Source organism: Sus scrofa, chromosome 1 (assembly GCF_054392235.1).
Source record: "Sus scrofa isolate SSC_HxYL_T2T_F1_AM1 chromosome 1, Sscrofa_HxYL_maternal_Yorkshire_Landrace_v2.0, whole genome shotgun sequence".
NCBI lineage: Eukaryota > Metazoa > Chordata > Mammalia > Artiodactyla > Suidae > Sus > Sus scrofa.
The window spans coordinates 154,054,233-154,078,446 of NC_139383.1; the positions used below are offsets into that span (position 1 = coordinate 154,054,233).

The following is a 24,214-nucleotide window of genomic DNA, read 5'->3' on the forward strand; positions in this document are numbered from 1 at the left end:
TGCGGGAGCAAGTTCTAAGTATATTTTATGTTCATATATATATTTTTTGGCTGAGCCTGCTGCATGCAAAAGGGATCTTCCACACTATAGCAGTGACAACCCCAGATCCTTTCACTGCTAGGCCACCAGGAAACTCGTCTATTCATATTGGGGTTTTTTTACTTTTTCCTTTGACACTTCAATGACCTGACCGGGGAGCTACTGTGTTCTGCTCCAGTGCAGAAGGCATCAACATGAACTGAGTTTAAACTGGTCATGGTCCTCATTGCCCCTTCCTTCATCACTTCCATCACTGTCCTCCCCACAAACCCTGGGAAGCTCACTCTGAGAGAAGACACCAATCCCATGTGGGAGGTGAGGACACCAAGTTTTTTTTTGTTTTTTGGTTTTTTTTTGCTTTGCTTTTTTTCAGGGCCACTCCCATGGCATATGGAGGTTCCCAGGCTAGGGGTCTAATCGGAGCTATAGCTGCTGGCCAATGCCACAGCCACAGCAACTTGGGATCCGAGCCAAGTTTGCAACCCACACCACAGCTCATGGCAACACTGGCTCCTTAACCCACTGAGTGAGGCCAGGGATGGAACCTGCAACCTCATGGTTCCTAGTCAAATTCATTTCCACTGTGCCACGACGGGAACTCCAGGACACCAAGTTTTAGGAAGGCTGAGTATCTTGCCCAGAGGCATGCAGATCCAACATAGAAGTTTGGGGATTTAAGCAGGTCATCTTCTCTAAACCCCTTCTTTGCAGGAGCCTTACTCAACCCCATGTCGTCTGGTGTGGTTGTTGCATTGTGTGCAATAGGAAGGAAAATTCCCCACTGGGCAACTGAAGAATGAACTGGGCCAGCCCTGGGAGGCCTGCAAGAAGGTAGACATTTCAGAGGCAGACAGCCTGGGAGATGGGTGGATAAACTCTCACTAGTAAGGCAGTTAGAGAAGGCAGAAGACCTGCGTTAAAAGCTGTGGCAGGGGAGTTCCTATTGTGGCTCAGTGGTAATGAATCCTACTAGTATCCATGAGGAAACAGGTTCGATCCCTGGCCTTGTTCAGTGGGCTAAGGATCCTGTGTTGCTATGAGCTGTGGTGTAGGTCACAGACATGGCTTGGATCCAGCATTGCTGTGACTGTGGTATAGGCAAGCAGCTGTAGCTCTGATTCGACCCCTAGTGTGGGACCTTCCCAATGCCTCATATGCAGCCTTAAAAAAAAAAAAAAAAATATGCCGTGAAAGGAGTTCCCACTGTGGTACAACAGGATCGGTGGTGTCTCTGGTATCCCTGGCCTGGCACAGTGGGTTAATGATCTGGTGTTGCCACAGCTCACAACTGCATCTTGGGTCTGATCCCTGGCCCAGGAACTCCATGTGCTGGGCAGCCAAAAACAGAAAAAAATAAGCTTAAAAAGATAAATAAGTCATTCTTAAAAAAAAAAAAAAAATCTGTGGGAGATGGGGATGCAGGAGGAGAAAAGAATAAAATACCATAACCAAGGTAAGGACTCTAAGTACAAGAGATTATCTCTGTCAGTTTAGGCTGCTATAACAAAATACTACAGACTGATTGTCTTAAACAATAGATATGTGTTTCTCACAGTTCTGGGGGCTGGAAGTCTGAGATCAGGGGCCAGCGTGGTTGGGTTCTGGTGAGAGCTCTGCTCTCTTCCTGGCTTGCTGATGGCTGCCTTCTTGCTCTTGTAACAGAGAAAGAGGTCTTATCTCCCATGCCTCTTCTTATAGGAGCACCAGTAGGTCATGAGAGTCGTAATTGCCTCCCAAAGACCCCACCTCCTAATATCAGGTTGAGTATAGTATGTCAACATGTGAGTTTGGGGGATACAGTCACTCCATAGCAGGGATCATTAGCATCATGGGAGAGAAAAAGGGAAAATAAAGCATACATGAGACCCGAGGGGAGAAGTAAAGGTAGAAAAAAATGGGCAGTATGCAGCAGAGGAAGAAAGTTGTGGAATAGATGTGGACAGCAATGGTTGAGAAAAACAGACAATGGCAATGGATGGGAGGCTGGGACTGGGACAGTGCTTTGGAGATGGCGTTTCAGTCCAGGGAGGGAGTGAGCTATGCTGAAAGGAGGGTACTTGCAATCTTGGGGGAGGCGTGGGAGCCAGCTCCCACCAGGAATGCAAGCCAGCTGGGATTAAGGTTATAGGAAGCAGGGGATTATAGTCTGAAAGTGGAGACTTTCAATTTTAGCTGTATTGAGTTTTTTTCCCCTCCAGGCACCATTTGGAATGTCCTTAAAGGTACACGAGGTGTCAGATCTGTTATGTTGTTGTAACTTTAAAAGAAAAAAAACACAGAAATTCTCTGGTGGCTCAGTGGGTTAGGGATCCAGCTTTGTCACTTCTGTGGCATGGGTTGTTCCTGTGGCAAGGGTTCGATCCCTGGCCTAGAAATTTCTGTATGCCATGGGAGCAGCAAAAAAAAAAAAAAAAAAAAAAAAAAAAAAGCGGAGGGGGGGGGACTCAAGGTTATTTGAAAGTAAAAATTATGGACAAATGACTAACAGTAGTGGACTCTACCTGAGTTGTGGTAACAGCTAAGCAGAGGGAAGAGCCCTTTACAGATTGGGAAACTGGAGGCGAGCAGGCCAACTGTGGCATGGCCAAGCGTAATGTCACATAGGTAGTCTTATCTGCAAAACTAAAGGGAAGGTCAAGAGAGTTCAGGGCTGGAATATAAATCTGGAAATTGTTGGCACTTGGAGGGTATTTGAAGACATGACTACTGACAACTTCTGTCTGTGGGAAATGGAGAAGGGAGCATAGTAGAGATTTCAGGGTGGGGCCTTCGGGAACTGTCCTTTCCAGGTAAGCTAGCAAAGAAGATTGAGGAAGGGTGGTTGAGAATAGCAGAACATGGGTGACATGGAGGCAACAGAAGAGAATGTTCTAGGTGGGACTCATCAAAGGTGTGGAACATTCAGCAGGACACCTCACTGGCAGGGCTGGGGGGGTCCCAGTCACTCCATTGAGTCACTGTACCCATCAGCCACCAGCACATTCTGGAGATCACAGGATGTGATGGCAGCTCTGGTCAAGATTCCCTTGGTCAACATTTTGCGGCAGGACGATAGTTCCCATTGCATGGTGGGAACCATTTTTGGCGAGGAGTTGCCTGGATCCAATATGGAAAATGGCAATGATAACAGAAAAAATACACTCAGCCTACCTCACTATGTCATACCAAGAGACAAAAATCTTTACTTCCAAACTCCCATAAAGCCTATGATAAGAATGGTGAGGCAGATGGAGATGGCAGCATGTGGAATGAGCCACGCCACCTGGGCACCATGAAGGTCCCAGTGCTCATGCACCTTGAAGAAGCTCTATTCCCCATCAAGTCTCAAATCCAACACCTCCTCAGCTCCAGCGTGATATCCTGACCATTCTTGACAGCCTACCCATCATCCTTCTGGCTCCCTCACCGCCCTACCTTGCCAGTCTTCCTACCACAGAACTCCTGCTGATTGCTTAGTCTTGCACAACTTCCTACATATCTCTAGGTCCCTTTCTAGGCTCTCCAATTCCTTCCATGGTGTCTGTCCCACACATGAATACCACATACTCATAGTTACTGTTCACTGGAAATTTGGATATCTACTAAATAAACTACTGTATGTCTACTGTGGTCTCAGCTGCTTTGACCTTTATTAGTCGAGTTCCATGATGAACCATATTGAAAGTTTGGGATTTAGACTGCCTTTGGAGATTGGCTTGTGAGGAACTGTCTAGAATGATATGTATCTCCCATTCATTCTTCAGCCTGGTGCCAGCTGGTGTCAGTGTGGCCATCCTTCCAATCCTGTTTTCCCAAGATCCACAGGATGGCCAGGTTTCTGACCCATGGGATTTTCATCCCTCGTTTTATTAGATCTGCATGTAGTGTTCCACACCTTTGACGAGTCCCACCTAGAACATTCTCTTCTGTTGCCTCCATGACACCTGTGTTCTGCTATTCTTGGCTGCCCCTCCTCAACCTTCTTTGCTAAAGTATGGTTGATTTACAATGTTGTGTTAGTTTCAGGTGTATAGCACAATGATTCAGATATATACATATATACATGTGTGTATATATATTCTTTTTCAGTCTTTTCCTTTATAGGTTATCACAAAATATTGATTGTAGTTCCCCATGTAGGTTGCGTTTTGGTTCTTTCTGTTTCTTCTCATATATGATTGTTGAAGAAGATTCCAGATATTGTAGGACAACATTCTCCTTTCATTTTTTGCATTTTCTGTTTAATGTGATAGTGCTGTATCTACCTTTCCTTTTTGTCCTTTCTTCCTTTCTTTCCTAATTCTACTGTTCAAGGTTCTTTTTTTTTTTTTTGAATTATTGCATTTGCTTCAGCCATTTATAAAAGTGTGTGTTTATGAATACATATGTACTGTTTTCGAAAATCATTTTTATATTAGGCACAATTGTTCAATTCAAGGGTGAAATTCACAAATCTGTTCTCTGTGAGTCTGTTACTGTTTCATGGATGAGTTCATTTATGTCGTTTAAATTCACATATATGTGATATCATATGGTATTTGTCATTGTCTTTCTGATGTATTTTGCTTAGTATGCTTGTCTCTAGTTGCATCCCTGTTGCTGCAGATGGGATTATTTCATTCTTTTTGTGGCTGAGTAATATTCCATTGTATACATGTACCATATCTTCTTTATCCATTCCTCTGTCTGTGGACATTCAGGTTGTTTCCATATCTTAGCTATGTGCATGTATATTTTGGGATTAGAGTTTTCTCCAGATATATGCCCAGGAGTAGGATTGATAGATCATATGGTAATTCTATTTTTAGTTTTCTGAGGAACCTCCATATATACTGTTTTCCATAGTGGTTGCACCACTTTACATTCCCATCAACAGGGTAGGAGGGTTCCCTTTTATCCACATCCTCTTCATCATTTGTTATTTGTAGACTTTTTAATTGTGGCCATTCTGATCAGTGTGAGCTGGTAACTCATTATAATTTTGATTTGCATTTCTCTAATAATTAATGACGTTGAATATCTTTTCATGGGCCTGTTGGCCATTTGTGTGTCTTCTTTGGAGAAATGTCTGTTTAGGTCTTTGGCCCATTTTTCAATTAATGTTTTTTGTTTTTTTTGTTGTTACTAAATTGTGTGAGCCTTTTGTATATTTTAGAAGTTGAGTCCTCCTAACTTGATGATTAAATGGTTAAATCATTTGCAGACGTTTTCTGGGAGGGGTGTAAAGGAAGGAAGGACTGGGAGTTTGGGATTAGCAGATATAAATTATTATATATAAGATGGATAATAAACAAGGTCCTGCTGTAGAGCTCAGGGAACTCTATTAACTATCCTGTGATAAACCATAATGGAAAATAATGTGAAAAATTATATATGTATGTATAATTGAATCACTTTGCTAAACAGTGGAAAGCAACACAACATTGTAAATCAACTGTACTTCAATGTTTTTAAGTAGTGAAATTCAGGAGGCAGGGACGATGTTTATATTGAAGTTTTGAGAGTCCAGAATAGTGCAGGCACCATCCAGGAATGAAGTGTTGGATGGACAGGTGTTAGCCAGGCTTTACATTGGGAAAACACCAGTGCAGAAATGCTATTTCCTAAGCCTAGTGTGGAATCAGTTACTAGGGGGAGGGGGTGTAGATAGAAAAGAGGAAGGAGCCCACGATGGAGCCCTGGGCACTGGACATTTCATAGGCTAAGAGGGATAGAGCCAAAAAAGAAAAGCCTGGGGCTCCTTGCTCAGAAGTGAGGACCCTACTAGGATGGTAAAGCTTAGAGTCATCAGTAAGGAGGATATTTGAAGCCATTGGTATGCATGGAAAGACTTAGCATAGCAGTTAGTTAGACACAGTGACTAACACCCCTGGGTCTCAGGGGCATCCCCCATAAGGTTTATGTCACGGGTCTGCTGGGAGCCTGCTCCTTGTCACCCTCATTCAGACTGATAGAGCCGCTGCCATTGGGAGGGTCACCAGGAGAGGCAGCAGGAGGAAGAGAAGGGCTGAGGATTAGTTACATCCATTCAAAATGACACACATCAATTCTTTTTTGTCACTGACCAAAGCAGGTTGTACATGCACATATCACTGCTGGGGTTAGGAATGCTCTTCTGCCCAGTGCCCAGGAGCAGGGGAAGGCAGATAGTAGTGAGCAGGGTTACTTGCCCACCATAGGCACCATTCTTCTCACCAAAGAGTTGAGGCTGGAGTTCCCATTGTGGCTCAGTGGTTAACAAACCCAACTAGTATCCATGAGGATGCAGGTTCGATCCCTGGCCTTGCTCAATGGGTTAAGAATCTAGCATTGCCATGAGCTGTGGTGTAGGTCACAGGCACCCCTCAGATCCCACATTGCTGTGGCTGTGGCATAGGCCGACAGCTACAGCTCCCATTAAGCCCCTACCCTCGGAACTTCCATATGCCTCAGGTACTTCCCTAAGAAGACAAAAAAAAAAAAAAAAAAAAAGAGTTGAGACTGTCTTCTCAGGCAAATACCAAATTGAATTGCTCCCTGTGAGAAACAACTCCTCAGTCCCCTCAACTTGAGAGTCTGGGATTCTGTGTGATTCCAGCAGTTGCTCTGTAAGATCAGATGTAGCTTCCCTTGATTGCAGAACTGTGCACTCAAGACAAGTTAGCTGACACCCTCCCAGCTGCACATACAACTATACACACAATCACACAGCCACACATACACTCCATATACATAATCCCACAGGTACACAACCCCCCCACAAGTACACACACACATAGAAACCCCCCACACACAGCCATATACACATACAACCACACAACACATACACAGTCACACAGCTGCACATCACACACACAGATCCCCACACACTCAAGCACACACACACACATGCACACACAAGAACTACACACTTAGAACTACACACACAAGCATACACGCACAGAACCACTACTGACCAGTCATATACCCCTCACTCACGCACAACATATCCATACACTTATAACCATACAACTGCACACACAACCATACACGCAACCACACACATAGCCACACACCTCACACAATCACACAGTCACACACACCACACACACAGCCCCCCACAATCCCACAGAAACACAAGCATGCACACAACCACATACACACAACCACATACACATAATTGCACACATACACACAACCACTAACACAATCATACACTCCTCAGTCATAGCATATCCACACACAACCACACAACTGCACATATAACCACATACATGACCACACGACACACACAACCTCACATACACATCACATAGCCACACATATAGCCCTGCACAATCCCACATGTATGCAACCCTACACATAGGCACAAAAACAGAACTATACACACATAATCACATACACACACAAAACCACACATATAACTATTAACATAGTCATACACCCCTCACTCACAACCTATTCATACACACACAACCACACACTCAATGACACAGCACACACAGTCACACAACCACAAACACCACATACCCCCCCCCAAATCCCATACATACAAACCCTCCTCCACACAAGCAGGCACACATATAGAACCATGCACACACAATCATAAAACCACGTACACAAAACCACACACAGAGAGCAAGGTGAAATGAGAGCAGAATAACCACAGTGAGTTGCTCTAGAATGGGAGGCAGGTGGCCGTTGTGGGCCACAGACATTCTGAGATCCCCCAGGTGGGGCTGTGAGACCCCCTCCTCTGGGCTGGACCCTGTTTTGCTTCCCAGCAGTGGCCGCACCATCTTCGATCCTATGGTCGAGGCTCCTCCCTCTTTGAAAAAGAGGACAGTGTACACTGTGGCCTCCTTGGGGTTCACAGCTGTGTGTGCATCAGGCTCAGAACAACACAGTCCAGAGAACATTCCTTCAGGGAAACATCAGATGCTCCTTTCTCTTTGGTTTTAGGACGGAGCATGTCTGTTCTCACCATCCGTACCTCATCTTATGACTAGGAGGTACCATCTCAGGGGCATACAGGTGACTTCCTAGCTCAGTTTCTGTGAGTTCCTATTGTGTGAGCAGCAGAAACTTAATTTCAGTTCCTTGAAGCCTTCGCCTGTCTCCCCACAGCTCCTACCACCCACTCCTTGTGTCCTGAGGGTTGCACCAAAAGCATCTTTAGAGTATGATAAATGTGATATATTAAATCAAGGATGAAAAGATACATACTTAACTGTGTGAGAACATGTGGCCATCCCCATGGAAGCAGCTGGCTCGGTCTCTTACCATGTATTTGTATTCCAGATGAATTAGGGCATGAGCATTTGGGGGCAAATAACTACAAGAACTACTAAAAGGAAGTGACTCCTGTAAGGTGAGGTGTGGAAAAGGTCATGCTGAGGCCCTTTTAACCTGAGCATCCTGCAACCCAAGCCTGGCCCCCCCTTGAAGCCAGTCACCAGTAGCTGTTGGTGGCTCCTGCCACACTCTTGACTGATTTCCTCTGCAATTAAGAGTAGACCCCAGCACAAGAGGAGTTCTGCTTTTTGCCTCACATAATTGGTGATTTTATTTTACATGATCATGTGTGATTTACATGATTGAAAAATAGCAATGGGGGTTCCATTGTGGCTCAGCAGTAACGAACCTGACTAGTAACCATGAGGTAGTGGTTTGATCCCTCTGGCCTCGCTTAGTGGCTTGGGGATCTGGCATTGACGAGAGCTGTAGTATAAGTTGTGGACGTGGCTTGGATCTGGTGTTACTGTGGCTGTGGGGCAGGCTGGAGGTTGCAGCTCTGATTCAACTCCTAGCCTGGGAACTTCCATATGCTGTGGGTATGGCCCTAAAAAGACAAAAAAAAATAAAAATAAAAATAAAAATAAATTAAAAAATAAAAAATACTAATAACCACAAGAAATGACAAGGAAAAAGTTCTAAGGAGACTGTAGTTCCCTGTAGTAGAGTTTAGCTCTCTGGCCTCCTTATGCTCCCTGGCTGGGGGCAGCTAGGCCAGCTCTGGTCACCCTCCCCCTTGCAGGCTGTCTTCAAGCCAGTGTCCCTATGCCTTGCTCCATCATGGCCCTCAGAGCCACCTCCCCATGCCAGCTGTCACCCTGTGCCATGTGGCTATGCCTTCTTTAAGTTGAAAGTGCATTCATAAGCAGGTTTGCACACCTGCAGTTTCCAGCCAGGGGGTGCTTTGGGGGCCAGCTAGTGGTCATCCAGGGGGAGCTGCCCACTTTCTGAGAAATCTGGGAATATCCTCCAAGAAGCCTTGTATGACAGCTACTGAATAAATACTTGTTGTGGGGCCTGAGGCAGCCTGTTTTTCTCAAGGTGAGTGCTATGTCATCCTCAGAAATGTCACAGCCATTGCAGGGTCACTGAAATAGAAGGGACTCAGTGTGGTTTTGGTGGCACCTTCTCCCCACCCATCAGACCTCTACCTCCATGCCCTCTCCCAGTTCCTCTCAGGGATTCTAGGTGGACCACTCCCTCCCCTCCCACTGTTGACTTCAGAGGGACTGCAGGAACTTTTGTAACCTGTGGTATGTCTGGGTTCAATGCCTAGAATCCATGTAAGGGATGATAATGTTTTGCCAGAGGCTGCGGCCAGGTGACATGCTGCTGGAACTTTGCTTGCTCTTCCATTGACACACCAAACCCTGCCTCTTCTCAGGTGTTTACTCATTGACTCAGCTGGTCAACAGATTTTTACTGAGCACCTACCTACTCCAGGTCAGTCCTAGGAGTGGGGAATCTGATGACAAAGACACAGGTCCTGATCTCAGGGAGCTTTGGGGTCAATGCATAGGCCTTTTGCTTTCAGGTCTGAGACACTGGCAAGCTGGGTGCAGCAGCTGTCACTGGGTTTTGTGGGCAACCTTCTCATGATTTCTCAATGGCCCCCTTTAATTGAAGGGAGAATTTTTTTTTTTTTTTTTGTCTTTTTGCTATTTCTTTGGGCCGCTCCTGTGGCATATGGAGGTTCCCAGGCTAGGGGTCGAATTGGAGCTGTAGCCTCTGGCCTACACCAGGGCCACAGCAATGCGGGATCTGAGCCACGTCTGCGACCTACCCCACAGCTCACGGCAACGCCAGATCCTTCACCCACTGAGCAAGGCCAGGGACCGAACCCGCAACCTCATGGTTCCTAGTCGGATTCGTTAACCACTGCGCCACGACGGGAACTCCTGAAGGGAGAATTTTAATGGTATGGACAGAAAATGGAAACAAGGAACTATCACATTGGTAGAGAAGTCATTGGATTGTTGTGCATTGGACAGAATAACCAAGATCTTTCCCAAATGATGCTGGAAAAAGTGAGGAAGGTTTTTGTCATTGATTTCAACTTCTGTTCCTGAAAAATGCTGTAAAAGGCTAGCGGTGGCTGAAGACTGGGGCAAGGAGGTGGTGGGGGCACGAATGGATGTTGATGGAGCAAGAATCCCAGAGCAGAAGGGGTAACCTGAGGTGACTTACTTGGACTGCACACAATACAAGCCAATGTCCCAAGGCTCTGTGTTCTTACAAAACATGCATTTATTTGAATCAGCACCGCCTCTGACTTTGACAGAACTTGTCCTAACACGTTGCTCCCTGTTGTAAACCATCTGGTTTTGTACTGTCCTATTGCACCCTGATTATCTCAAGAGAACACTCAGGCACACATGCACATACATGAAGATGCATATACCACACACACTGATTACATAGAAATAAATAGCAACCTTAGTGGGTGTGACACTGATGGGACTAACTTAGCCTCTAAAATGTGGGTGACTCATCCAACTCCCTATATGGACGTGTCTTGTTGGTAACTCTAAACACTTTTCCTCTCTATTTTAGAATGTTTAATTAGTGTACCATTAATATTATTACCATTTACGTTTTTATTAAACCTTTACAGGGAACAACTACATTTCTTTATTAGTCTCTGGGTACAAAATGTATTGGCATTTAAGCTTAAAAGCAGAAAAGGACAGATGAGTCTGCTTGTCTCTAAGCTGATGCTGTTTGGATGTCCTTTGCTTAAAGAGCAATCTATTGACAGTTTTCCAGTGATTTAAGAGTAAAGAACAGCCCAAGGCCACCAGTATTTTTTTCCATATAGAAAATGTGCTATGGATTTCCCATGATAGGTTACGCTAGACACTCTGAAAACCGCTTCTGTAAATAGAAAAGCTGAAGAAGATGTAAGAAACATCCTCGGAAATAAAGAACTCATTGCATTTTTTTTTTTTTTTTTTGCTTTTTTTTAGGCCTGCACCTGTGACATGTGGAAGTTCCCAGGCTAGGAGTCTGATTGGAGCTACAGCCATCAGCCACAGCAATGCAAGATCTGAGCCGAGTCTGCAACCTACACCACAGCTCACGGCAACTCCAGATCCTTAACCCCCTGAGTGAGGCCAGGACTCAAACTCAAAACCACATAGTTCCTAGTTGAATTCATTTCTGCTGCACCATGACAGGAACTCCTAGAACTCATTGCATTTTAATATGATTTTCAAGGTAGGCATTGAGTACCTGTTTTGTGTACACTGTATATTATGAACAAACCCCATGTTCTCATGGAAGTTCCATTTTAATGGAAGTAGACAATAAATACAATATGTATGTGTGCGTAAGTGCAATCATGGTTGCAGAGAACAAATGAAACAAGGGGGATTTGAAACACTGAGGACCCACAGAGAGAGTTGATCAAGGAGGTCTGGGAAGGCTTCACCAAGAGCTGATTGTGAAGGAGGAGGAGAGGAGGGAACCAGGAGGCTTGGCGTCAGATGACCAAGAAGGGGGCTGGGAGGGTGGGCAAGGCCTGCAGCTGGTATATGCTGGCATTTTCAGGAAATAGCCAGGAGGGGATGAGGGGGCAGAGAAGGGGAAAAGCAAAGAGGATCAGAGTGGAGCCAAGCACCAGGCCATTCAAAGCATTTTCAGGCGTGGTAGAACCTCGGCTTTTCCTCTGAGGGAGCCAGAACTTGGTTGGAGGGTCCTGGGCAGGAGAACTTGATCCAATTTAAGTTTGACAGGATCTCTATGGCTGCTATGTTGAAACTAGATTTGGATGCTATGGGGCAGGGAGTCTGCCTAACAAGTAAGGAAGGTAAGGGGCACAATCGGAACACGTGTCCTCTCTTCCCTGCACCGTTAGAACCATGCAGTTTCTACTGGGCTAATGCTGATGCATGTGTAAGTTTGCTGGGCCTTGCTCCTTCCTGCGTGTCTTTGACTTACACCACAGTTCACTGCAACACCAGATCCTTAACCCACTGAGCGAGGCCAGGGATAGAACCTGCAACCACATGGTTCCTAGTCAGATTCATTTCTGCTCACCATGAAGGGAACTCCAATCTCCTCTTAGACCACAGAATAAAGGTGTTAATACAAACTGCATTATTGAAATAATCAAGCAATTTTTTACAAAATTGGTAGGTCAGAAGAGTTACCAATAATCCTTTGTAAGGCTTTTTCTCTGTTTGTTTCTTTGAGCTTTTGACCAAAAAAAAAAAAAAAAAAAGAGATGATTGTTTTCATTTCCGTAAGTTTTCTACTATTATATAACTTCCTAACAAGGCAGTATGAATGACAATAATCTGAGTTTCTACCATTAAAATGTGGGCAGTATCTGTGTCTTGGTGTCCCCTCTATATGCATCATGCTGCTGAGCTAGGAAGGACTCGATACAATTTTGTTGAATTAAAATCATTACATATTCTTCAAGAGTCACTGGATTTTAGCAGAAGGGGAAAATGCTTAGATGTAAAGCAGAGGAATATGTTGAATGGTTAGTTGCCTTTTAAATTTTCTTTTATTTCTTCAACATGCTTTTCCTGAGTAGCTATTACATGTCCTGAATTTTGCTAGGTCCTGGCGATTCAAAACAGGCAAGTTCCCAGAATTTAAATGCTCCAGAGGGAGCATACATAGGTCACGTTGACAGATAGACAGATGGATGAATGGATGTATGGGTAATGTTATTGCAGATTATGATAGTACTACAGAAGAAGCAATAAAATGAGGGGGAAGGTGTTTTAGACTGGGAAGTCAAAAAAGGCTTCTCAACAGAGGCGAAATTGAAGCAGACATTTGTAATGAAAAAGGAAAGAGGGGAAGCACTGTGAAAGCCTTTCTGGCAAAGTCAATCTCAAGTGCAAGATGGGGTGAAGAAATCACCTGGCATGTGTGAGGACTGACGAAGGCTCAGCCTGAAATGCTGACCTAGGACAGCCTGGCCCCAGATGAGCCTGGAGAGGTGGGCATGGCCACAAGTTGCAGGACCAAAAGAAACAGTGAAGGCTTAGAAGTTTGGGTTTTATGTCAGTGCAGTGGGAAGCTATTGATGGGTTTCAAGCAGAGAAAGACATGATATAATTTACATCTTTTCAAGTTCTTTCTGGCTGTGTTGAGAAGCAGTTGGAGAAAGGGGCCTACTGGTTTGCTGATGTGAGTAAAAGCATTCAAACTGAGTGAAACGATCAATACTATGCTCACAAATGTCCAGCTACTTGCCAAAAGGCTGTTTTTCCAAAATTTGTATGGACAGAAGTTGGATTGGAGAAGTCCTTTAGGAGCCTACTTATTATTAACTTTCCATGGAGCTCTTTTATGGTCCATAGAACTTTATTGCCCATCCTTTTTATTGAAGTATAAATACATCTCCAGAAAAACACACATCAAAATGAGTTATAAAAATGCAAATATCCCTTTGTAATCACCTTTTGGACCAAAACATAGAGCATTATCTGCAGCCATTCTGGCCCCTTGTGTTTTCTCCTCGTGGTACCTCTTTTTTCCTCTACCCGCTCTCTCCGTTGTCATGACCTCTAACCTATAGATTCCTTTTACTTATTTTTAAACTTCATGTGATGGGTCAAATAGTATGTCCGTTGTGTGTACCATCCGGTCATTTGTTCACACTGTGGTACTAGTATGTTATTTGTCCATGTGTGAATATATACCAGTGTACCCATTCCACCATTGGTTACCATTGGGGTTGCTTCTGGTTCTGAGCTCTGTGAGTAATGCTGCTCTGAAAATACTTTCCCTGTGTTTTGGTGTACATGTATATATTTTGCTTGGTTATATTCCAAGTACTGAAATTGTTGCCCATAGGGTATATGTGTAGTGGGCTTTGGTAGAGACTGCCAAGTAATTTTCCAAAGTTGTTGAACCAGTTAAATTCTCGTTAGCCTCATAGAAGGGCTCTGGTAGCATCACATCTTCATCAACGGTTGGTATTTTCTGTTTTCCTAATTTTAGCCATCCAGTGAGGACCTAATTGTGACATTATCTAGTAACTGTTGACTGAAGAAAATGCACAACCTAAAAGTTGAGAATTATATTTTATTTGGTGGACAAAATTGAGGACTTGAGCCCGGGATGTAGCCTCCCGTCTGACATAGCTCTGAGGGACTGTTCCAAAGAGGTAAGGGAGGACTCAGGACATATAGGGAGTTTTGCAACAAATTCCAGGTTGTTGGAACATCAAAAGATTGCTGTTAATTAAAGAAAACCAAATACCTTGAGTTAATGGATTTAGTGCTTTTCTAGGTATGGAAGATCCAAGAGTCTGGGCTCACTGAAATCATTCCTTTGATGTGCATCTCAGTTATCTGGGGCCAGCTCCTGTGCTTTCTCATCCTGCATCCCCTCAGGGTACACCACTGATGGCTTGATGGTGGGCATCCTGTTTCCAACCTGAGTTCCCTCTGGGCTCACCATCTGAACAGCTGTAAAGTGATGGCTTGATGGCTGTAACATCCTTTTGTTTACTTATATTTCAGGCAACAATTTTTTCATTGACATAACTAATAAGGAGCAACTTTTCATTGATTCTTGGTTATTCAGGTATCTTCTTGTAAAGTACATGTTCATGTCTTTCCGTTTTTCCATTGTATTTAACTATTTCATATTAACTTCTTCTGTGTATTTCCTGAATACTAGCCCTTTCTTGATTTTATGGATTTCAATGATCTTTTCTCTGTCTGTGGTTTGCCTTTTTACCCTCTTAATAATAATATTAAGAACTTAATATTAATGTGTCTACTTTATCAGTTTTTTAAAATAGTTGGTAGTTTTGAAACTGTACGCCTCAGATTGGCACTAACATCCACATGCTGGACTCTAATCCAGCCAGGACTCATATTGGGACTCAAAGCAACTGTTTTTTTTTTTCTTTAATTAATATCACACACCAGGTCCCAGGACTTATGAAGTTCAGGTTCTTTATTTCTCAGCATGGAAGGAATTCAGCAAGAGGCAAAGTGATGGGTAAGAAATAGATTTATTGAGAGACAAAGTGTGGACTATTTCAGAAGGGCAAGAGAGCGACCCTGGGAAAAACACTCCACAGAGTGTGGGCCATCTCAGAAGATGAGAGGCAGAGGCCCTGAAATAGGGGATGGTGAGTTTTTATAGGCTGGGCAATTTCATAGGCTGAGTGGGAGGATTAATTCCCACTATTTCCAGGAAGGGGCAGGGTTTCCAGGAATTGGGCCACCACCCACTTTTTGACCTCTTATGGTCATCCTTAGAACTGTCATGGTACCTGTGAGCTTGCCAGCTAGTATGTTATATCATACGAAGCTCAAGGTCCACAGGAGGTCAAATCTTCCACCATCTTGGAACTAGTTCATTCTAACCAGTTTTTGTCCTTTCTTCAAGGACTGTGTCGTTCTGTTAAGGTTTGTACCTGTTCCCTCCTATTTCAGTTTGGCATCCTGTTTCAGAAATCTTTGCCCATCCCAAGTTTAGGAAGTGGTTCCTCTGCATTACTTTCTAGAAGCTTTATTATTTTTACCCTTCACATTCAGAAATACTAACAACGTGGGGTTGGTTTCCATATGTGCTGGGAGGTAGAGATCAAGATGCATGTGCCCATACGGCCTTCCTGTGGAAGCAGATCCCTTAAATATTGTATAGTGTCATTTTGGCCAACCATGACCTCCTTTGTAGAGCCTCCTAAAACAGGATGTCAGTATTTAAGTTTAGACCCAGGTGTGGAAGTGTAGCAAATAATGTGTTTCAAAGTGAGAGGCTGGGCCAAAGTACAAAGTGAAGAGTTAGGAAGGAAATGAGCTGGAATCACCTCTCTGGTCTTTAGACTTTCCAGGCTGATCAGGGATCTAAAGGAAGGAATCAGCTGGGGGAGGAGAATTGACTCTGTGATGAGAAATCTTTGCAAAGGCCATTAGAATGCCGATGTGAGCCCCTCTGTTTAATGGGAGATAGGGGAGATACCTGCCTCTCACCTGGTGCCCTTAGGCTACTGGAGAACAAGTTGCCATCTCTTGGTTGGGCAAAGAGTGGCCTAGGGTCTGGGCCTCACTTGGGCCTCTAGGGGGTGAGAAAGAGCCACATTCCTTGAGACCATACAGAGGGGTGTGTTAATTGCATTGGGTCCTGTCATTGGGGCCACTTGGAGGGACAGAGGGACCCCAGCAGCAAGAAGCCAGAGATGTATATCAGGGTTCTAAGACAGCTGAAATAGCCGCAGGTGACCTTTAAGAGCAGGCATGTGGCCACTCAGGTCAAGGAAATTGCATGTACCTGACCTCATGCTGGGAATCTCCAAGGAACCAATGAAAATACCCACAAGGGCAAGTGAGCCTTCAACATCTCCCAGGCCTGGGGCATAGGATACGGTGCTGAGTGCCCTCCAGTCAAACTTCCCTCCTCTTGCCTCCACTCAGCAGGAGATGCCAGGTCTGGCCCCTTTAGAGCAGTTAGGAGACCCCAGCACAGGCCTGGGGAGGCCTAGGGGAAGGCTTACCTTAAATGCAGACTGAGGGGTGGAGGTGTGGACAGACAGCAGTTGGACAGAGGACAGTCTGTTGGTGATGCAGATTGTGTCTGAATCAGGCCAGATTTTCACCCAGTGGAAGGAACAACCCTTCTGAATCCTCCCAGTTGAATGCATATAAAGACGGCAGACCCAGGCAAGAATTAAGTTGCATTTTGATTTTATCCTCCCAGTCGGGCTCATTCAGTTTCCTGGGGTATTGAAACTGAGCAGGACCCTTGGGACTCCTGCATAAGCCTTCTTTGTCCCCCCATTTCTTGCCTATGGGGAATAGGCTTCAGCCTCTGTGACCTTCCCTGAATTCCAAAGGGTATGTTCAAACAGTTGCTAATCAGGAAAGGGAGGGCATGCAGAGCATGGGAGGAGCAGTCAAGAAACAATATTGCAGAAGTTCTTGTTGTGGCACAGTGGGTTAATTATCCAACTTGTCTCTGTAGTGGCACTGGTTCCATCCTGGGCCTGGTGCAGTGGATTAAGGATCTGGTATTGCAAAGCTGCATTGTAGATTACAGCTATGGCTCAGATTCTGTCCCTGGCCTGGAAACTTCCATATGCCACGATTGCAGCTGAAAAAAAAAAAAAAAAAAAAAAAAAAAAGAAACTCCAGTGCAGTCTGGGGGAAGGGTCCTGGCTCCTCCTCAAGAGATAAACATAAAAATACCTTTGAGCTCTTCTCCAAAGCTAAAATCCCCAACAAATGGAAGATGTAAACTACTCGATGAACCCTTCATCATCTCAGGACCACCAGAACCAGTCACCAGTGCCACTAAACACCAGCGTTGAAGAAGAATGCAAGCTTGCATCTACCCCATCCTTTTCTGTGGCTTTATATTCCACTCCCAAATTATAAGATCCCTTTCTGTTCTCTCCTGAAGGAAGGACATTAGCCTTCTGTGGTCCCTGGCAGAGCAATAAAAATTTTTTTTCCTCCTTCACCCAAAATTCTGTCTCTGCATTTCTATTCAGCACCAGTAGACAGAGGCCGAGTTTCAGCAACAGTCTTTATTTTCTTGGGCAGGTAACTCCCTACTCAGCCAGGCCTGAGACAGAAGTGCCCAACTCCAGCACCTGTCACCCCTCTGTGGGCTGAGCCTCAGCCAAACCCACAAGAGACTTCAGGGCAGGACCCACCTCATACCCTGGGGCAGAACCTCCAGGGTGTCTTGCTGCACAGATTGCTCAAATTCATAGGTGCCCAAGCAATCTTTGCCAAAGAAATAGAGAGACAAACACAGCAGCCATCTGCTGAGCCAGGTGGAAAAAAATCCCCTTTCAGGCTGTTAATTGAAAACTGGGGGTGCCTCTTGGTGGATGTTGAGCCAATAGACACAACCAACCCAAAGTACGAGAGAAGGAAGGATTTACTATTACTTGAAGCAAGTAAGGAGAATACAGGGCTCTTGCCCAAAGTAGTGGCTCCCCAAGGGCAAGATTGGGGAAGTTTTAAGGTCAGGGCACATGCATATTCATGAAGAGGCTTGAGCAGAGGAGAATTCAGCATTGGAGCAAAGGTCAAAGGAGTCCTAGCTTCAGTTGGTGGAAGTCAGGAGGGTCAGTATCATTCTATCCTCTTCCTGGGTGGGAGCCTTAGTTCTTGCAGAACTCAAAGCTATATTATTATGTACTTCCTAGGGAGGAACTCTGGGCTCTACCTTATCACTGCACTGTTTTTTGACAGCCTTTTCTCTGTTCCCACCTTCCTTTGTTCCCTTAAGTTCATGAATTACTGAGACCCGCTCAAGAGCAAGCATTTTGTGATCTAAGTGGCCAGGCTTAGATTACAAATGGCTCCTCTTCTGTCAAGAAAACCATGCCTGGTTCTCTTTCTCTGGGGACCCCCTAACATAGCTACTTACAAGGCCACTGTCCTGGTGTGCAGCCTCCTGGCCGCTCACCACTTACCCACAGGGAGAGCCTTAAAGAATAAAAGTGATGCATCCTAATCGGAGATGACACAGACAAAATGCATTACTTCTTCCTTATTTCCAGTTATCTCCACTGTGCATTAATCTCTCTTAAGTTCTTTGAACCTCCGTGCGAACCGTGGGATTGGCTTTCAAACTTAAAATAGTGGCATTTTGAGTATTTGCTAGGGAACAAAAGATCTTGCTCTAAGAGGCATTAAGGGGGTAAAGCCTTCCTCATTCTTGAGTTTGTTTTTCCCATTTTTCAAGACTCTGTAGGTGTCTTACAGATACCATCATGCAATTTAGAATTTAGTCCCCCTGGAGAGTCAGGTGGCTTCAAGGTGATTTATAGCAAGTGAGGTTTGAAGAATTGTGGAGTGTGGTGATAAGAATGAAGGAAAGGGCAAGAGAGAGGGGGAAAGAAAGGATGGAAAACAATTTTGATGAGGGATTCAGGACCAGGTGATGGAGTTTAAAACACAGTGAAGAAAGTGAGATGCTGGGACCCAGCACCTTGTAGCCAAAGCACACTGTAGCTCTGACTACAGTGTAGACCCAGTGAAACTGACAGTATTAACTGGCCTGAACCCAGCCAGAACACGAACTGGGACTTGAACCCAGGTGCCGGGACTCGAACAGCCTAAACCCAGATTGGGACTTGAACCTACGGATTGTGTCTGGACTCACTGAGCTTTAGGTTGTTCCTGTCTCCACGCAGAAGGAATTCAGCGAGAGACAAAGCGATAGGCAAGAAATAGATTTATTAAGATAGGACCCTTGTAAGAGATGCAAGTGGGCAGGCAAGCAAGCTCTGTCCCGAGGATCGATGGGCTACAGTTTTATCATCCAAGGGGTTGTGGGGGTTGGGAAAAAACTGCCTCTTCCATTCTGGGAGTAGAAGTTCCTCCTTAGTATCTGGTAAGGTGTGTATTCAAGTCAGCCGAAGGGCAGTCCTCAAACTCTTGCCCTTGGTCTGAATCTGAATGCAGGCCTCACCCATCCCCCACCCAATGACCTGAGGCATTGCTTGCACTGCCGCTAGTCAAGCAAGTCTGCCTTGTTCTGATGGCTTTTTTGAGCAATTTAGTAACTTACAGTGATCTCCCGAAGTCCTGCAGATTTCCCTCACCATCTATGGCCCTTTATTGGGACTTCTACAACCACCCATGCCTACTCCATCCCTATCACAAGCACACTGTAGCACTGACTGGCACCATGGGAGCCACCTGGGGAAGTGGAGGCAAAGCCATGACATCACCCTGGGCTACACGCTGAAGGAGGAACTGAGGGCCTGCCACCCACTTCATATCCCCTGTTAAGTCAAGGGCCTGCTGGGTGATCAACCTTCTTCAGCCCTCATACGTTTTGAGGCTAGAATGTTTCCCATTACTAGTTTGGGAAGTCAAGCTTTCATCAGCTCATTGAACCAGCTGGTTAACAAGGTTTAGCATAAGGCTCACTCAGTGATTGCCATTCTCACTATGTCACAGTGATTCCCCAACCCTGTGTGTGCCCTCGACTGAACCATATCAGAATTAGAAGAATACTCAGTGCCCCCAAACTCTGACCTAGACCTCTTGTCAACTGAAAGAAAAAAAAAAAAAGCACAACCTAAAAGTTGACAATTATGTTTTATTTGGCTGCCAAAATTGAGGATTTAAGCCTGGGCTGCAGCCTCTCAGGTGGCTCTGAGGAGCACCTCCAAAGAAGCAAGGAGGGAGCCAGAATATATAGGAGTTTTTGCAACAAAGACCAGATAATCAGAACCCAAAAAGATGACTGCTAATTAAAGAAAACCAGACATTTCAAGTTAGCGTGTTCCTATGTATGGAAAGATGCAAGCGTCTGGGCTCCTTAAAATCATTCCTTTGATGTGCACCTCAGCTGTCTGAGGCCAGCATGCTCTGTTTTCCCATCCTGAGTCTCCTCAGGGTGCACTGTTGGGGCAGCTGTAATGTGATGGCTTTCTGGCTGCAATATCCTTTGTTTACTGATGTGGCGGGCAACATTTTTTCTTTCACACCTTGCATAATCCCTGTTGCTTCTGGTGCTGGGGGTTTCGCCCTGTGTGTGGGCTTCATTCCCTGGGACAAACAGCTGGCTTTCTTTGCACACTTTGGAAACCAACTTGGGAGTTGGTTCCATTTCTTTATAGATGTTCTAAAGGGTCCGCTTTAACTCAGCATTTGATGAAGCAACCAAAAAGTCTTTGTTGTGAAGAATGGAGCCACATCATACAGAAAGGGAAGCTGGCATGTGAAGTTTAACTGTTGTAATCTCAAGGACAAAATTGCTTTAAAATATAGTGAACTGACAAATAATTCAAGGCACAGCAAAGCAAACCATCAGGGAACGACTGCCATCGGAAAGATATTTGTTACTCAGGGTTCCAGGAGGAGGGGGCACACCATGCTGCAGCAGGCACAAGGGGAAGTTCCCTCAGTCAGGAGGCAGAGGGAGTGACGGGGAAATGTGGGCAAAAGCCTTTCTTGTAGTTTCTATGGCAAGGGTGGGGCAAGGCAGTATAGGCAGGATTGGCTGGTTTGAATAATTTCATCAGGTTTGAGGCCCTAGGGAATATCTCTAATTGTCAGGTGGTCCTGGGGTGATTAGGGCAGCAGGGACAGTGGCCTGGAGTGTGAGACCCCAGTAGAAGCTGTGGCTGGGGATGTGGGCTCTGAATTGTTAGATTTGTATATAAAGGCACCGTTGAGGATGGGCTCAGTTACTGTCTCTGGGAATTGGCCCTGGGAGAGGCCATTCCTCCAGGGTCAACAAGACCCCAAGCTGTGAGAGCATCAGATACAGAAAATAAGAGATGGCTGATATGCAAGTACAACTCCTTTGCAGCCCCAACTCACTTGGGTGGTGTGGGAGGAGGCGCAGTGCTGACCACGCATGCAGTCCTGTGTTCACAGCCACCCCTCCTTCCCATTGCAGATGGATTTCCAGATGTTCCTGAGGGAAGTACCTCTGCCCTGCTGGCCACACCCTTCTGAACTGCTGGTCATCTCCTGAACCTCTTCTATATCTCACACATCTCCAGAGGAGCTCCTGGCAGCTGAACCCTTTCTCCTTCACTAACCTGCCAACACAGGTGAGAAAGGACCCCTTTGTCCTTGTTCCCCAATGCTTGCCTGGCACTGCACTACCACAGGACACTCACTTGGCATCCTGCGGTCAGTGACTTAGGCACTGGGGACCTCCAAAAATAGCCTGTCCACTCCACATAGCAGTGCTAGAGAGCAGATGCCACAACTGCAAAGAAATCTCTGTCTCAGCCCAAGATGTCTCAAGTTCAAGTTTAAGTGCTTCAGGCAGGTAAGACTGGCTCCCTCTGTCCCTACTGGTACTGAAAGGCTGGCTGAATCTCTTCCTCTCTCTGTTCAGCAACAAGGAAGGCCTGGTGTATGCACACCTTGACCTGGGTCACTTTTTGGTGTCCCTCTCTGCCATCTTCTCTAGATTACCTACACACCTCTGGATACAGGGCCTGGGTGTTACTATTTAATCATTTTGAGCCCTGTTTACATGCTGGCTGCAGTGGAAAACACAAAAGCATTTCTTTATATCTAGCCTCTTCAGGGCTTTTTCTTATGCTCCTACGGGAGTGTTTGTTTTATAGCGTTGCATTATCAGAGAGAGTTCTTTATATATTGTGGATATGAGTCTTTTGTCACATATGTGGTTTACAAGTATTTTCTCCCAGTATGTTGCTTGTCATTTTACCTTCTTAATATTAAGGGTCTTTTTGGAGTTCCCATCGTGGTGCAGTGGTTAACGAATCCGACTAGGAACCATGAGGTTGTGGGTTCGATCCCTGGCCTTGCTCAGTGGGTTAAGGATCTGGTGTTGCCTTGAACTATGGTGTAGGTCACAGACGAAGCTTGGATCCCATGTTGCTGTGGCAGTGGCATAGGCCGGCAGCTACAGCTCTGATTCGACCCCTAACCTGGGAACCTCCATATGCCACGGGTACGGCCCTAAAAAAATTCACTTAAAACAAACAAACAAAAAAAACATTAAGGGTCTTTCTGAGACCAAAACGTTTTAACTTTGATGAAGTCCAGTTTATCAGTTTTGCTTTTGATATTGCCAAGCCCTGTGGTCCCAATGATTTTCTCCTATTTTTTCTTCTAAAAGTCTTATAGGTCTGTGTTTTACATATATACCTATGATCTGTCTTGACTTGATCTTTGTAATAAATGAGAAGTTGAGGGTTTTTTGCTTATTTTGTTGTCTTTTTGCTGGTGGATATCCGATTTGCAGACAGATATCCATTTTTTGAAAAGACTGTCCTTCTTCATTGAATTAATTTTTCACCTTTGTCAAAAAGCAGCTGGCCAGCTGCTTTGGCAGCACATTTACTAAAATTAGAATGAATCAGAGAAAATTATCATGGGCTATGTGCAAAGATGACATGCAAATTTGTGAAGCATTTCATATTTTTTAATGCAACTGAATTACAAATTTTAAAACAGTTAAAATGGCAGTTTTCATGTTATTATTTTTTGTTATTAATTTTATTTATTATTTTATTTATGGGATAAATTAGGAGTTTGGGAGTAACATATACACACTACTATGTATGAAATAGGCAACAACAAGGTCCTACTGTAGAGCACAGGGAACTTAATATTTTGTAATAATCTATAAGGGAAAAGAATCTGAAAATGAAAAAAAATATGTAATTGAATCACTGTGCTATACACCTGAAACTAACACAACATTGTAAATCAACTATATTGCAATTAAATAAGTAAAGGGCTTAAAAGAGAAAAAATATATTTACTATATTATGTTATTTTATCACAATTTTAAAAACTTAACAATGTAATATGACAAGAACCATTGAATTATACATTTTTAAATGGCATAAGGTTAGGGTATGTGAATATGTCTCAATAAAGCTGTTAAAAAAATGCAGCCAAAGCAAATGCAGTGATGAACATGTGCTCCTTGTCTTCCTTGCTAATATGTAGAAATACAGCTTACTTTTGTGTGCTTGTCTTGCTCCTGTGAACCTGTTACACTCACCTCTTAGTTCTAGGAAGTTCTGTAGATTCTTTGAGGGATTTTCTATGTAGACTATCATGTCATCTGCAAATAGGGAGAGTTTATTTCTTCTTTGCCAATCTGTTTGCCTTTTGTTTCCTTTTCTTGCCTTTTTGTCATGCCTAGGATTTCAGATACTACTCTGAATAAAGTGGTTAAAGCAAACATCCTTGCCTTGTCTCCAGTCACAACAGAAAAGCATTCAGTCTCTCACCATTGATATGATGTTAGCTGTGGTCTTTTTGTAGATTTCAGTATAAAGTTGAAGAAATTCCCCTTAATTCCTAGTATTCTAAAAATTTTATCATGAACGATAAGATTATGTGATTTGTCTTCTTTAGCCTATTAATTGGATGGACTATTATTATTATTATTATTTTTTTTGCCATTTCTTGGGCTGCTTCCGCGGCATGTGGAGGTTCCCAGGCTAGGGATCTAATCGGAGCTGTAGCCCCAGCCTACGCCAGAGCCACAG

General features: G+C 44.4%; 1 protein-coding gene and 1 non-coding gene across 10 annotated transcripts in view; both read left to right on the top strand.

Moving 5' to 3' along the window:
• Window positions 1-24,214, top strand: part of OTUD7A (OTU deubiquitinase 7A) — a 313,215-nt gene that overhangs the window by 124,275 nt on the left and 164,726 nt on the right. For 6 of the 9 annotated variants that reach the window (XM_085017233.1, XM_021098704.2, XM_085017249.1 and 3 more), the window contains exon 2: window positions 21,625-21,781. The gene's annotated coding sequence lies outside the window, so the exon portion shown is untranslated. Of the gene's footprint in view, window positions 1-21,624; window positions 22,006-24,214 lie in introns of all 9 variants that reach the window. The other 3 variants (XM_085017243.1, XM_021098709.2, XM_085017271.1) reach the window with 1 other exon arrangement.
• On the top strand, window positions 23,032-23,134 carry LOC146406804 (U6 spliceosomal RNA). Its single transcript, XR_014832507.1, has one exon. It is a non-coding gene; the product is annotated as a U6 spliceosomal RNA (small nuclear RNA).